This window comes from Rutidosis leptorrhynchoides, chromosome 2, assembly GCF_046630445.1.
Source record: "Rutidosis leptorrhynchoides isolate AG116_Rl617_1_P2 chromosome 2, CSIRO_AGI_Rlap_v1, whole genome shotgun sequence".
Lineage (NCBI taxonomy): Eukaryota > Viridiplantae > Streptophyta > Magnoliopsida > Asterales > Asteraceae > Rutidosis > Rutidosis leptorrhynchoides.
This window is the reverse complement of record NC_092334.1, coordinates 604,213,503-604,230,162: the sequence shown is the minus strand read 5'-3', so window position 1 is coordinate 604,230,162 and position 16,660 is coordinate 604,213,503.

Here is a 16,660-nt window from a genome sequence, read left to right as displayed (position 1 = left end):
GAAGATGAAATATTTATGTGAGTGCCAGCCTTTTGACATGTTGCAAGTATGAGTGGTTTGTAATCAACAAGTTATTGTTTGGCTATTTTGGTTCGGTAGGGTGACAATTATGATAAAACATGTCGATATTTTCTTTGTGAACGACACAACTATCTTTTATTAGAAAATGCTAGAATAGGGCTGTAACTGAACCTAGCTACTCGCGAGCTACTCGAGCTCGACTCGTTATAAGCACGATTTGTGCCGAGCCTATACGAGAGCCCGTGCTTGAACTTAATTCAAAGCTCGTTGATATCGCTCAAATTATACATATATTACATCGCGATATCGGTCCTTTATTGTTATTTATTTGCGGAAATGTGAAGACTTTTGTGGTTATTTGAGATAAAATGGTAATACTAGCTCCAGAGGTCTTTGGTTTAATGTTTTGGTTGTTTTCTGTTGAGTATTGGTTATATTTAAGCTCAAAGTATGTTTGAACGCGAGAAATTGAAGTTTTACTGAGTCTGGAGCTGATCACGGCCGCAACTGATTGAATCCCGACCGTAATACATTGACAGAAGTTGAACAAATCGAAAACAGACAAATCATGGTCGCGACTCAGGCATCGCGGTCGCGATGCAAAAGTATGATCCCGGTCGCGATTGGTCTATCCCGGTCGCGAAGCGGGCCCGGTCAGGTGACTTTTTGAGCAATTATAAATAGTCGCGGTTTTTAACCCTAAAGGGGTGTGCAGTTTCCCAGTTACGAAAAGAAGAGTTCTTTGAAGACCTCAATCCTACCATTGAAGACTTGCTCAACTTTTACTTCCATTCGATTAATCATAACTTTCGGTACTTGTTTTATCATTAGTTTATCATTGTAATCATGAATACTCTTAGTTTTTATTGTTTATTTGTTTCTTGCTACTTTAATATGCTAGGCTAAGTCAGCTTAGTGTTTGCTTGAATGTGAAACTATGAATATTGGATTGTTCTATCATTTGAATTTAATGTTTTGTGATTGAAATTGACCGTGTTTGATTAAAGATCCACTATTATGCATGTTCTATGTTCTTAATTCAATTACATAGGTTGTTATTCGTTTAATGTGAGTTAAATTGAGATGCAATCTATGCTTCAACACTTAGGTGATCTAGACAATTAGAGAAATGATTTCAAGTGATTGTGTCATTGATTTAATTGGTAATTGAAAGGCTTGTGAACTACATAATAGTGTAATTATTGCAAGTGATTGTTATAATTAGGATTTTATGTGACTTTAGTCCAAATCAAGTCTCATTGATTTCTATCAAAATATAGTTTAATCTTTTGAAGTGTGTTTATGTGAGTTTACTCACTTTGATTGATTAGAACTTTGTGAGAAGTCCTATAACTATATTAAAAACATAATAATCGGCAATAATTGCAAGAACAATCCATATCAATAGTGAATTATTCAAGTGGACACTGTTTTATCTTAACTATTTATTCATTTCATTTGTTTCACGTTGATTGCGTGAATTGAAATACAAACCAAATCTCTTAATCAAATCTCTAGGATAATTAACAGTTTTAAGATCTTGATTAAACTGCTCTCTGTGGAACGAACTGGTCAAATTACTTATAGATTACTGCATGATTAGGTTATAGTTGCCTTTAATTGTGTGATAATTGTTAAGTTTTTAGCAAGATATTTTAAGGTACGATATCACATATCACTCGTTTAATAAACGAGCTTGAGCCCGAGCTTCATATCTCGAACTCGAACAAGCTTGCGAGTCTAAACGAGTTTTTCATTTATAAACACAAATTTAATTTTTTTTAAAATATCATATATATAATTATATTATAATTACTATTGTATCAATAATAGTTGAAAGAATATTTGTAAATCTTATTATGTGTGAAAAAAATTACAAAAACAATAAATATATAGTATAATAAATTTAAATTTTATAAAGAAAAACAAGAATATGTAATTCACGAGTCGAGCTCGAGTCGAGCTCGAGCCGAGCTTGAACTTGTAAAATATTAAACGAGCCGAACTCGAACTCGAGATCTATGAAATTTAAACGAGCCGAGCTCGAGCCTGGCCGAGCTGGACTCGACTCGTTTACACCCCTAGCGAGAAACGAGAAACTAGAAACTAGGAAAAACACAACAACGGAATTATGCGGGCTTCATGAGCCAGTTGTCCCAAAGGAGATTACTTACGTAACCATTTAAAAGAAAATAAACGAATAGAGTCAGACAACAACTCTTTCTTCATCTTAGTCAGCAATCCACCCTGCTAAGGAGTTTTTGACAAGCTCTGTTACCTATTAGTCGCTGACCGAAAATACATATTATCAGTTATTAATGAATGAATGAACGGTAATTCTTTTGTGTAAAACTTTAGCGGACGCTCGCATATATGAATGATTCTAATATACGTGTGACCTCAACTTACAAATTTATAGTTCAAAATTTGAATGAATACGAGGTAAATAAAGGTTAAAAAAATGTTTGTTTAGAGGCTCAAACTAGAGACCACTCATAATTTATTTTGAAAGCAAACCTAATTAGAACTGCGTGACTTTTTCACATTTATATATCCATCTATACATTATATAAAGCGCGTGAAAATAATCCTACGTGTTAATTTCTGTCACGTGTAAACTCCTCATTTACTCATGCCATGTGCCAGTCTATAAATTATTTTCATATATTAATTGAATTATTAGATTTACTAATTTAGATTTAATATACAATTTCACTACCTAAAATATTATATTATATTACCATATAATTTATAATAATATATTAATATTAACTAACGATAGATATTATAATTATATTAATAATATATTATATATAATACTATAATTATGAAAGTGTTTTAGAGAATATTTGAACTATCTTTTTTCAAACAATAAATATTTCTTTTATTATAACGATTTAAAAATTAGTCATATAATAAAATAAATAATATAATAATAAATTTAAATATATATTAAACCGATACATTGATTTAATAAATATTAATATGATTTAGTGTAACAACCCAATCCGTTAACCAACCGAAAACAAACCATAAAAAAAAAAAATTTAAAACTGCACTGCCTAGACTGGGTGCGCGGCGCGCAGCCCAGCCTGTGCGCGGCGCGCAGGCTGCCTGGCAGCTTCTGTCCGGTTTTGCCATTTTTCACTTAAAGATCTCCCACTTCCCGACACTTTTAGACGAAACACTTTTCACATCACATTATAATAGTTAAAACTAGCACGTTTCAATAATAAAACAAGTTTTACGAAACCGGGCCCACATATGCCAAAATACGAGTTTCGTACAAAATATAAGTTTCGACCACATTAGTTTAAATTCCAAACAACACTTTGAGCATGGTGTTTGGGGGTTAAACTACCCAAATCTTGGTCGATCTTCCAAAAGCTAAACCCTCGAGAGCCACTACTAATCCAAACGGATACCTTTGCCCTTGTCCGCGCCGGAGCCTAAAAAGGTAAACAACGAGAGGGTAAGCTAACGCTTAGTGAGTGCAATAAGTATACACATGCATATATAATATACCTACTTGCAACCGCCTACTCACATATCACAAACATGCTAGCAATATAATATTAACATACGAACTCCAAGTATAAAGCTAATAACCTCCAATACCGTAACTAGCATAAACAATAGCATATACTCCAAAATATAATATGCTACACTACAATGCATACACAAACTATATGGTTAACCATACACGCGTCATGGTGATACCGGCTCCGTGGTTCACACCATACGAAATACTATGACACTACCGGCTCCTTGGTTCACGTCACTACACATTTGAGTCATACTCTTTTATAGTGCTACCGGCTCCATGGTTCACACTTCGGTGTTACCGCCTCCGTGGTTCACACCCCATTTTATAGTGCTACCGGCTCTATGGTTCACACTTGATGTTACCGGCTCCGTGGTTTACATCTCACACACGTACCATGATGCCACCGGCTCCGTGGTTCACATCATAGCACACTCACACGCACTATGGCACTTCCGGCTTCGTGGGTCATGCCATATCATACAAAATAAATATACCATATACATACGTGCATAAATATCCCACTCACCTTAACGCCTTCGGTTAAATGATAAACCAAGCTCGCAAACTTCAAAATAACGTACCTATTACATTATGCACATATATCAATCATACATTCAAGTTTGTGGACCAACTCACTCACCATCCAAGTGTCATTTTGACCCGTAGTGCAAATGTGACCCGTTTGCACCATTAACTCTAACACTAGGTCGGGATTACGCCAAACCCCTAACATTAATTCGATTGTGGTCTTAAATACACTTTTTAACACAAAGTTATCGCATTTTCACACTCATTAGACAACTTAGGTCACCCAAGACTCATTTGACCCATTTCAAAGTCAACACACCCATTTGGGTCACCAACATACCCAAATAACACCCATTCATTTAATATCTAGGTGTGCTAGTAAATAACTAACCAACACAAACTCTTCGGCCTCCCACTTAAACTCGGAACCTTTACTACGACGCCATTGAACTTTAAAAGTTCTCACCTCTTTATTTCTCAACCTTTTCACCTTTTCATCGAGTATAGCAATCGGCTCCTCAACATACTCTAACTTGTTGTTTAGCTCAATCTCGTCTAATGGCACCCATGAAGAATCATCCGCAAGACACTTACGGAGATGAGAAACATGAAATGTATTATGGATCCCCGCAAGCTCTTCGGGTAATTCTAAACGATACGCAACTTCACCAACACGAGCTAAAATTTTAAATGGTCCAATAAACCGAGGAGCTAACTTTCCCCGTTTCGGAACCGAATAATACCTTTCCATGATGAAACCTTAAGCATCACCATGTCACCTTCTTGGAATTCAATCGGCCGTCTACGCTTATCGGCATACGACTTTTGTCTATCTTGAGCCGCTTTCAAATGAGTCCGAATCATCTCAATCTTACTATTCGTCTCTAAAACTAAATCGGTACTCCCGATTTCCCTTTGTCCCACTTCACCCCAACAAATTGGAGTTCGATACCTTCGCCCATAAAGCATCTCATAAGGTGGCATTCCAATACTAGCATGATAACTATTGTTGTACGAGAAGTCCACCAAGGGCAAGTGCTCATCCCAACTACCACCGAAATTTATAATACACGCCCGTAACATATCCTCCAATGTTTGATTCGTACGTTCGGTTTGACCGTCCGTTTGAGGATGGTACGCCGTGCTCATTCTCAATTGTGTACCCATATCTTCATGAAACTTTTCCTAAAACCGAGATGTGAAACGAGTATCCCGATCCGAAATAATAGATATAGGAACCCCGTGTCTCGATATCACCTCCTTGATAAACAACTTTGACAAAGTCTCCGACGATATCGTTTCCCGAATGGGAAGAAACAAAGCACTTTTCGTCAACCGAGCAACTATCACCCAAATCGTATCCAATTGGGTTCTTACCGTCTTTGGTAACTTTGTAATGAAATCCATGGTAATGTGCTACCATTTCCATTTTGGAATTTCTAACGGTTGTAACATACCATACGGCTTTTGTTGCTCGGCCTTAACTTGCAAACACGTGACGCATTGCTCAACATACTTAACAACATCACGTTTCATGCCCGACCACCAATACTCTTTCTTCAAATCAAGATACATTTTCGTCGTGAAACAACCCAATCCGCATTCAACCAACTAATTTTTTTTATCGATAACACGCCATTCGAATAATCGCCAATGTAAACCACTTCATACAACCCATTTAAACGTACGATATGTTTAAAGTTTACATCATGGGCACGAAGGCCCTTAATCAAAAGTAATACAAGTTCGACCCATAATTGATAGTTTTAAACCAAACGACACTCGAGCATGGTTTGGGGCTAAACTACCCAAAACACCTAGGTCGACTTCCAAAAGCTTCCACAAGCATCAAAATGGGAATATCTAATTCCCGGCAACCCCTTTTCCCTTATCCGCATTCGTACCTAAAAAGTAAACAACGAGAGGGGTAAGCAAAGCTTAGTGAATGCAATAATTATACATATACATATATAACTTACTTACTTGCAAACACTTATACCAAATCCGCATACATACTAGCAATATAATTAGCATACCTTCAAAATGTATAACGCTAAATCCTTGATAACATAAGCTAGTATAACAATAGCATATAACGCAAACAATACAATATGCTACAACACAATACACATCATTGATGTTCACAACATCCATTAGTATTCAAATCCCAAGGCTAGCCCTACGAATGGTATCGTCAACATCGAACTTAATCCCCATTCGTCCCAATAAATGTGGTATCGTCAACATCGAACTTAACTCACATATGAGGTGTCGTCAACATCGAACTTAAACCCTCATCAAACAAATGTCACTACAATAGTGGTATGGCTTCGTCAACATCGAACTTTAAATCCATACTTGAGGTATCGTCAACATCGAACTTTAACCCTCAACTAAACAATCAAACAATATACTCTAGGATATGGTATCGTCAACATCGAAATTTAACCCATACCCCACAAGCAAATAAATCGTATACATACATATATAATTATTCCACTCACCTTATCGCCTTTGGTGAACTAGGAATCAAGCTCGCAACCTTCAATGTAATGCACCTATCACATTATGCATTTAATTAACATACAACTCTAGTGGACTAACCACCAATACTTTTCCCTTAGGCATTTAATGTCCTAAAAGCATTAAATGACTCACATCCACCAAAACCGCCCATTAATGGCTATGACTCGTCATAAATCACTAAAAGCTAGTGATTAGGGTCTACTAACACTAACTAACACAATTTATGGGTATTTCATACCCATCTCGCCCAACTAGGCCAACAATTGCCCATTTGACCCATCTTAACACATAGACTTTTAACTTTGGTCAAACTTAAACCCATTAACAAATCTTTCATCATTAAACAAGTGTATTAGTGACTAACAACACAATTAACACTTACAAATCTCAATTTTCATGACCAAACCCTAGATTATAGCCATTAGGGTTTTCCTTACATCAATATAACCCAAATTCACCCATTTAACACCTAAATGGGTCTTACAAGTCTCAAGTAAACAAAACCCTAGCCATAAACCAATTAAAACTCAAAACACAGAGTTAAGACTTACCAACACTATCAAATCGTAGCTAGAGACGTAGGGAACAACTTTAAAACTTGGACTTGGGTGAGATTTGGTCTCCTTCTTCTCCAAGTGAGCTCTCTCTCACTAAACCCTAACTCTCTCTCTCTAAAATTGAATGAGATAAAGTTGAATAAGTGTTTAATGTGTTAGGATAAGCTTGAATCATCTTTTTGTGACGATCGCTCCAAATCCATATGAACGAACACGTCATTCATCGATTTTATTACGAGGTATTTGACCTCTATATGATACGTTTTGTAAACATTGCATTCTTTTGAAAAGGCTCACCATAAATGAATATTTAAATCAAAGGTTTTCGATATCTGATGATTTCTACATATAGACAATCACCGTAAATAATAGTTTACAATAGTACTTCCGTTGACAATACAGTCAAAATAAGATACATGGTGATGATTTGGTGAATGCAACGTTTCCTTGCAAAATATGCCATGTAAGACTCCATGCACATAGCTTGTCTAACATATAAGCAAACAGTGGAAGACTTCTAGGGAACCTGAGAATAAACACGCTAACAAGTGTCAACACAAAGGTTGGTGAGTTCATAGTTTTAATGTTTTGCATAATCTGTACATAAAGGTGGATCACAAGATTTCAGTTGTTTCATTCAGAAACGTTTATCAAAATATTCTACAAGATTGAGCACCCTGGTAACTAAGCTTTAACGTTATAATAAGTACCCATGTTTTAACATACATGCAACTAACATGTACAATACACGCAAACCAACATGTACTACACTCAAATAGCATACGTCTGTTTTATAGTTCAGGCTAGGGTTTCTATACCTGGAACAGACGGGGATGTCAAGCCCTATGGATCCATATACAACTATTCGCGCCCACCAGTTCTTATAACTGGCAGTTACTAGTTACCAAAGCTAAGGGATTTTCGGTTCAAACTCGGTGTAGAATTTAGTATGTACTTGTATCCATTGCGTTTAAAATAAAGTGCATGTATTCTCAGCCCAAAAATATAGATTGCAAAGGCAATTAAAAAGGGAGCAAATGAAACTCACCTTAGCACCATATAAAGTCGTTCACCAAAATGTGACCGAAACTCGGATTACCAAATAACCATAGATCTCAACCTAGAGAACATATGTTGGTCAATAAATGTCTATCAAGCTAGGTCAGGTCATAGTGTATCACAATCCTAATGCTCGAGATCGACATACAAAAGTTATCCAAAGTCGTTTCAAAAAGTCAATTTTGACAATAGTTCAACAAAACGAGACGTACCTTATATAAGGATTCATTTACTCAGTTGGTAATATTCAAAAATCCAATTTATCAATATTACAAACAAGTTGTTTTAAATATTAATTGCAGATTCAAAAGCAATTCCAATTAACGTCAATCATAATTTAGTTGACCATATCTTTTGATTCGTTCATCGAAATTACGCGATTTCTAAATGAAAAGTTATTGATTTTTTGCCAGCTTTCCAAAAACATGTATATCATATACCTTTTACCAGTAATATGTATTTAATTCGTGATTCATCATAAACTGTTTAACGACAAAATTTAGCATACAAGCATGCATAAATATATATACTCGAGCACTAGACATGGATACACAATTAATATACAAAATATAAGATATGAATGCTCATGTATCAATATTGTGATTCAATATTGTAGGAAAGTACGTAGACACAACAGAGATGATAAACACTAGGTCTGACTTGCGAACAATACCCATGAACGTTACCCATAACCTCCATAGCTATAACCCATAGTTTCCTTAGCTCTATCCCGCTCGAAAACCCATTTCAAAAGTGACCCGCTCATGACCTCGTCGTAGTATTTTATGTATAATATTTCTAATAATAATAATAAGATTAATAATAATAATAATATTAATCTTAATAATAATAATAATAATAATAATAATAATAATAATAATAATAATAATAATAATATATAATATAAATAATAATTATACGAGTAATTGATAGAGATATTGAGAGATGTGTGTGTGCAAAAACAGAAATCGACTGAATTTATAGATGTTGCCTACCCAGCCTTCCCATGCGATCGCATGGGTCTGAGGCACAATGGCCATGCGATCACATGGCCTATTTTTCCAGCTCAGATTCGTTTTATCGTGTTGCTTGTCGACATATTTAAATTTTATATATATAATATATTTAATTTATATAATTAATTATATATTATATTATATTCACGTGCATAGTTGACTTGTAATTTTTGGTCCGTTGACTCGTACGTTGTCACTCGACTTATATCTCGGTTCCGGTTTCTCGAATGCATTTTCGTACGCTTAGAAAACTAGTACTTTTCTTTACGCGACGTGTACCTTTATCAAAAATTAAACTTAATCATTGATAACTATGTCACTCGAAGTGTAGCTTCAATCAATTAAGTGTTTTGGTTATTTGCTTCTATAAATCATCGTCTCGTAGTATATACATATACATATATACATTTTCATTTTAAAATAGTGTTTTACTGTAGCAAAGTTACAGTAGCAAAGTTTTTTTTACTGTAGCAAATAGTGATTTTCGAAAACACTGTAGCTTTTCGGGTACTGTAGAAATTCGAAAATACTGTAGCAAATTAGTGTTTTACTGGTTCATCTTAAACGTTTTAGTTAACTTATCTAAATATCAATCGAATCAATAATCGAATGTTACTATCGTTTACTAAATAACTTGAAATCATATATATATATATATATATATATATATATATATATATATATATATATATATATATATATATATATATATATATATATATATATATGCACATTAAGTTATATATATATTGTTCGTGAATCTTCGAGAACAGTCAAAGAATAATTGATTACATGAATATAGTTCCAAAACTTGAGAATCAACATTACAGACTTTGCTTATCGTGTCGAAAACATTAAATCATTTTAATGATAAAGTTTAAATTTGGTCAGAAATTTCCGGGTCGTCACAATACCTACCTGTTAAAGAAATTTCGTACTGAAATTTGAGTGAGGTCGTCATTGCTAACAATAAAAATGTTTTCATGACGAATATGAGTTGGTAAATAGAATTTTATCACCATTGAATAATATGGATAAAACAATCCGATTTCTCGAAGCGTATGAGAGAAGTTATTGTAAAAGAGTGAAATGAAAGAATAGAGATTCGTCTTAACTTTTGACGTAGTTACGATTGATTTCCGGAATTTAAGAAATAGAAAATCTTCATAATCTAAATAAGATTCGGTTCTTCGAAATTTTAGAAAATTAAGATTTCCTTTAAATGCGTAATCTGCCTCGATTGCTATGTCTGATATTTTGCTATAAATTAACCACTTCCGTTTCATTATTTTCACCACACCTACATCTTCTTCCTTATTTCATACTTTCAAAAGATTGTGAAATGCTTAATCCAGTTCTGATTCTTGATATTTTCTTGGCTATCGTAACCTTCATTCTTCTTTTTCATCTGCCACCAGAGGAAGTTATTTTCTTCTACTATTACCTTGGAGTTATAGTATTTTTCATTCTCCCGTGTCTTTATATTGCTATACGCATTGATATACACGGTTTGTAATATATGTGTTGTTGTCAGGCTTTATATTTTCCCTTATATTTAGGAGCTCCATGCTTTCATTTTTCCTTCCAGACTTCAAGTCAAGCGAATAATGGTCCAGAATTCGTAGCTATACATTTCGGAATGAACATAGTTAATGTTCTAAGAAATAAATTGTAATGGTACGATCTTGATTTGTCAAATTACCAGAATATCTGGGAAGACCGAATCATCAAGAAAAGTATTTTCTTGATATATTTAGAGATTAAATAGAATGAAAGAGTTATGTAACATGGTTCATGATGAGGGTATGATCTGTGAACCTTTATCACGTTCCATTAGAAACTCAGCATGACTTACTGTAATATAATCACGTTGATCAAGTGTCATTATATTATACTAACTCATGCTTCAATTTCCAACATTACTTTAAAACATCCATTTTTCGAATTTTTCAGATTTTTGAAACTAAAATAGTTTCTTCTATGATGTAACACAGATAGCGCGAAGAGATGAATGGTTTCAGATAAGAATAATTATGAAAATATCTTCAGAAATATGGAGGATATTTAAAATGGAAGATACGATGATATCTTAGAATATTTAAGATAAGATGATGATGAAGAATATTGTCCGCAAGGGTTTTAGAGTAAGGAGCAAGGTATTTGCTAAGGATTTCAGCAGACACTGAATCATTTGTATTCTTTGAAGGTAGATTTCGTCTTTGTGATTTGTCCACAGCCTCCTTCATGGTCTGCTTAATCCGTTTTCCAGTTCCAAACCTTCTCTTTTCTCAGCTTTACCACCATACTATTCTTTATCATCAAACTTTTGACTGTTAAGGTCGTTTACAGTTTTTGCTGCTTCTTCAGTATTTTTCCGAAATTCGGAGAACTAGTTTCGTAGTTTGGGGTGTTTTTCAGAAACTTCACATTCGAAGTATGTAAGTCTAAAAGATAGACATTATATATATATATATATATATATATATATATATATATATATATATATATATATATATATATATATATATATATATATATATATATATATATATATATATATATATAACTGTTGGCGTAGAATTGCTGCGAAATTCGAAATACTGATTGCTAATTCCCAGTAGTTGGTATGGAAATTATTGTTACAAGATGTAGGTGAGTACATGATGGGGTTTCAATGAGTATAATGATTTTTCGGAAGGTCACAGATCAATGAAGTTGTTGATAAGTTTACTGCTAATGTGGTGGAATATGAAAGGTTCCCCGGTAACAATGATGAAGGGGTAATCGTTATAATAAGGCTTATTCGAATGAACAATTGAAGGTGATTTTGCTGGAGTGGTGACAAAACTGTCTATTTTGAAAAGGGATTGAAAAGTTATTTTAGCTAATAAATGCCAAAGGGTCTGACACGGATACGTGTTAAACTATGACTTTGATTTCGAGGGTTTTTCAGGTATAAGACTGCGGTAACATGTGGTTGGATCATCATCTCGATGATTCATTATTTGAAGTGTCTTCAGGAATTTCTAGGAATTTGAACATAGATTGTAATCGTTAATATTCATATGATGTTCTAGGAATTTGAATGATACAAATACTTTTCTGGGTTCTATGATGTTCTAGCACAGTTTTGAAGTCAAAGTATAGCTTCGAAAAATGTAGGAATCTAAGAATGATGTCTTTTGTTAAATCTTGACTTGGATTTTGATTTGTCAAAATCAAAATATGTAATCAAATTTGGATGAGGATGATTGCTTTGATTTTTATAAAAGAATATTTATTGTTGTGAAAGTAGTGAGTATAGTTGATGATTAGTTGAATCAGAATCGAAGAATGTAACATATTAATTGTGAATTTATATATCTCTCGAGTATTACCTACCCGTTAAAATATTCTCACCATTAACAGTTTGTACAAAAGAATTTTCTTAATTACAATCTTTATGAAAAAATACCTACATATATATTTTCCTTAGATGTAATCATGGATTTAATGAGTTAATATAATATTAATCTCATCTGGTTTTCGACTAGGACTAGAATATATAATCTCTAAAACTTTTAGAAACTACATATTCTCTGAAAAATATTTCTTCGATGAAGTTATGAATCAATACTTCATCGTTTGTTGTTGTTGGTATTCCTTAGTATCTATGGTGCGTATGACGTTGATGTTCGAGGTACAGATTGTGATGTTGAGGTGTGGGATGCGGATGTTGTTGTTGGTGGTGGTGATGGTACTGTTGGTGTTGCTGATTGTGGTACTGTTGCTGCTGGTGCTTGTAACCGTTGCACCACATTCTCCAAAGCCACACTCCGAGCGCGAAGCTCGTTGACTTCTTCTATTACACCGGGGTGATTGTCGGTTCGGACGAGTGGACGAATAAGATCTAGAATTTGAGATAATATATAATCGTGATGAGACACTCTGGAAATGAGAGAGAAAATGGTGTCTCGGATAGGTTCGCCGGTAAGTGCTTCAGGTTCTTCGCCAAGAGGGCAATGTGGTGGATGGAAGGGATCACCTTCTTCTTGTCTCCAATGACTAAGCAGGCTACGAACCCATCCCCAATTCATCCAGAATAGGTGATGGCTGATTGGTTGATCCATTCCGGTTATACTATCTTCGGAATTCAGGTGAATATCCATATCGGAATAGCTGTCGGAGTTTAAGGAATTTGAACTAGATACGGGATCCATCTTGTATAATTAGGGAGATGATTTTTTGATATGAATTAGATTATAGAATTTAGTTTAGTATTCTTCAATACATAATTTACATATGTATATATAATACCAAATTCCATAAATCACGGAGAAATTTTCGGAAGGTGTCAGGAAAAGTTTACAGTAACAGATACGCTAAGATATGAATTTTTGTCTATACACTATTTATGCAATAAATGCAGGAAAACGTGTCTAGACTTAAGAATGATAAGCATGTAATTTCCGACAAGAAATGATAAGCAAAACTTTTAACATGCAGACACGGTCGAAGTCCAGATGTACGAATGCATCCTAACAACTATCAGTTAGACACACTAATGCAAGACCTGGTTCACTAGGACCAACGCTCTGATACCAACTGTGACGATCGCTCCAAATCCATATGGACGAACACGTCATTCATAGATTTCATTGCGAGGTATTTGACCTCTATATGATACGTTTTGTAAACATTGCATTCTTTTGAAAAGGCTCACCATAAATGAATATTTAAATCAAAGGTTTTCGATATCTGATGATTTCTACATATAGACAATCACCGTAAATAATAGTTTACAATAGTACTTCCGTTGACAATACAGTCAAAATAAGATACATGGTGATGATTTGGTGAATGCAACGTTTCCTTAAAAAATATGCCATGTAAGACTCCGTGCACATAACATATAAGCAAACAGCGGAAGACTTCTAGGGAACCTGAGAATAAACATGCTAACAAGTGTCAACACAAAGGTTGGTGAGTTCATAGTTTTAATGTTTTGCATAATCTGTACATAAAGGTGGATCACAAGATTTCAGTTGTTTCATCCAGAAATGTTTATCAAAATATTCTACAAGATTGAGCACTCTGGTAACTAAGCTTTAACATTATAATAAGTACCCCTGTTTTAACATACATGCAACCAACATGTACAATACACGCAAACTAACATGTACTACACTCAAATAGCATACATCTATTTTATAGTTCAGGTTAGGGTTTCTATACCTGGAACAGACGGGGATGTCAAGCCCTATGGATCCATATACAACTATTCGCGCCCACCAGTTCTTATAACTGGCAGTTACTAGTTACTTAAGCTAAGGGATTTTCGGTTCAAACTCGGTGTAGAATTTAGTATGTACTTGTATCCATTGCATTTAAAATAAAGTGCATGTATTCTTAGCCCAAATATATAGATTGCAAAGGCAATTAAAAAGGGAGCAAATGAAACTCACCTTAGCAGCATATAAAGTCGTTCACCAAAATGTGACCGAAACTCGGATTACCAAATAACCATAGATCTCAACCTAGAGAACATATGTTGGTCAATAAATGTCTATCAATCTAGGTCAGGTCATAGTGTATCACAATCCTAATGCTCGAGATCGACATACAAAAGTTATCCAAAGTCATTTCAAAAAGTCAATTTTGACAATAGTTCAACAAAACGAGACGTACCTTATATAAGGATTCATTTACTCGGTTGATAATATTCAAAAATCCAGTTTATCAATCTTACAAACAAGTTGTTTTAAATATTAATTGTAGATTCAAAAGCAATTCCAATTAACGTCAATCATAATTCAGTTGACCATATCTTTTGATTCGTTCATCGAAATTACGCGATTTCTAAATGAAAAGTTATTGATTTTTCGCCAGCTTTCCAAAAACATGTATATCATATACCTTTTACCAGTAATATATGTATTTAATTCGTGATTTATTATAAACTATTTAATGACAAAATTTAGCATACAAGCATGCATAAATATATATACTCGAGCACTAGACATGAATACACAATTAATATACAAAAGATAAGATATGAATGCTCACGTATCAATATTGTGATTCAATATTGTAGGAAAGTATGTAGACGCAACAGAGATGATAAATACTAGGTCTGACTTGCGAACAATACCCATGAACGTTACCCATAACCTCCATAGCTATAACCCATAGTTTCCTTAGCTCTATCCCGCTCGAAAACCCATTTCAAAAGTGACCCGCTCATGACCTCGTCGTAGTATTTTATGTATAATAATTCTAATAATAATAATAAGATTAATAATAATAATAATAATAATCTTAATAATAATAATAATAATAATAATAATAATAATAATATATAATATAAATAATAATTATACGAGTAATTGATAGAGATATTGAGAGATGTGTGTGTGCAAAAACAGAAATCGACTGAATTTATAGATGTTGCCTGCCCAGCCTTCCCATGCGATCGCATGGGTCTGAGGCACACTGGCCATGCGATCGCAAGGCCTCTTTTTCCAGCTCAGATTCGTTTTATCGTGTTGCTTGTCGACATATTTAAATATTATATATATAATATATTTAATTTACATAATTAATTATATATTATATTATATTCACGTGCATAGTTGACTTGTAATTTTTGGTCCGTTGACTCGTACGTTGTCACTCTACTTATATCCCGGTTCCGGTTTCTCGAATGCATTTTCGTACGCTTAGAAAACTAGTACTTTTCTTTACGCGACGTGTACCTTTATCAAAAATTAAACTTAATCATTGATAAACTATGTCACTCGAAGTGTAGCTTCAATCAATTAAGTGTTTTGGTTATTTGCTTCTATAAATCATCATCTCGTAGTATATACATATACATATATACATTTTCATTTTAAAATGTGTTTTACTGTAGCGAAGTTACTGTAGCAAATAGTGATTTTCGAAAACACTGTAGCTTTTCGGGTACTGTAGAAATTCGAAAATACTGTAGCAAATTAGTGTTTTACTGGTTCATCTTAAACGTTTTAGTTAACTTATCTAAATATCAATCGAATCAATAATCGAATGTTAATATCGTTTACTAAATAACTTGAAATCATATATATATATATATATATATATATATATGCACATTAAGTTATATATATATATATATATATATATATATATATATATATATATATATATATATATATATATATTGTTCGTGAATCTTCGAGAACAGTCAAAGAATAATTGATTACATGAATATAGTTCCAAAACTTGAGACTCAACATTACAGACTTTGCTTATCGTGTCGAAAACATTAAATCATTTTAAAGATAAACTTTAAATTTGGTCAGAAATTTCCGGGTCGTCACACTTTTAGACTCCCAAAACCGGCCATAAGTGAAAAGACCATTACACCCCCAAAAGATGCCATTTAA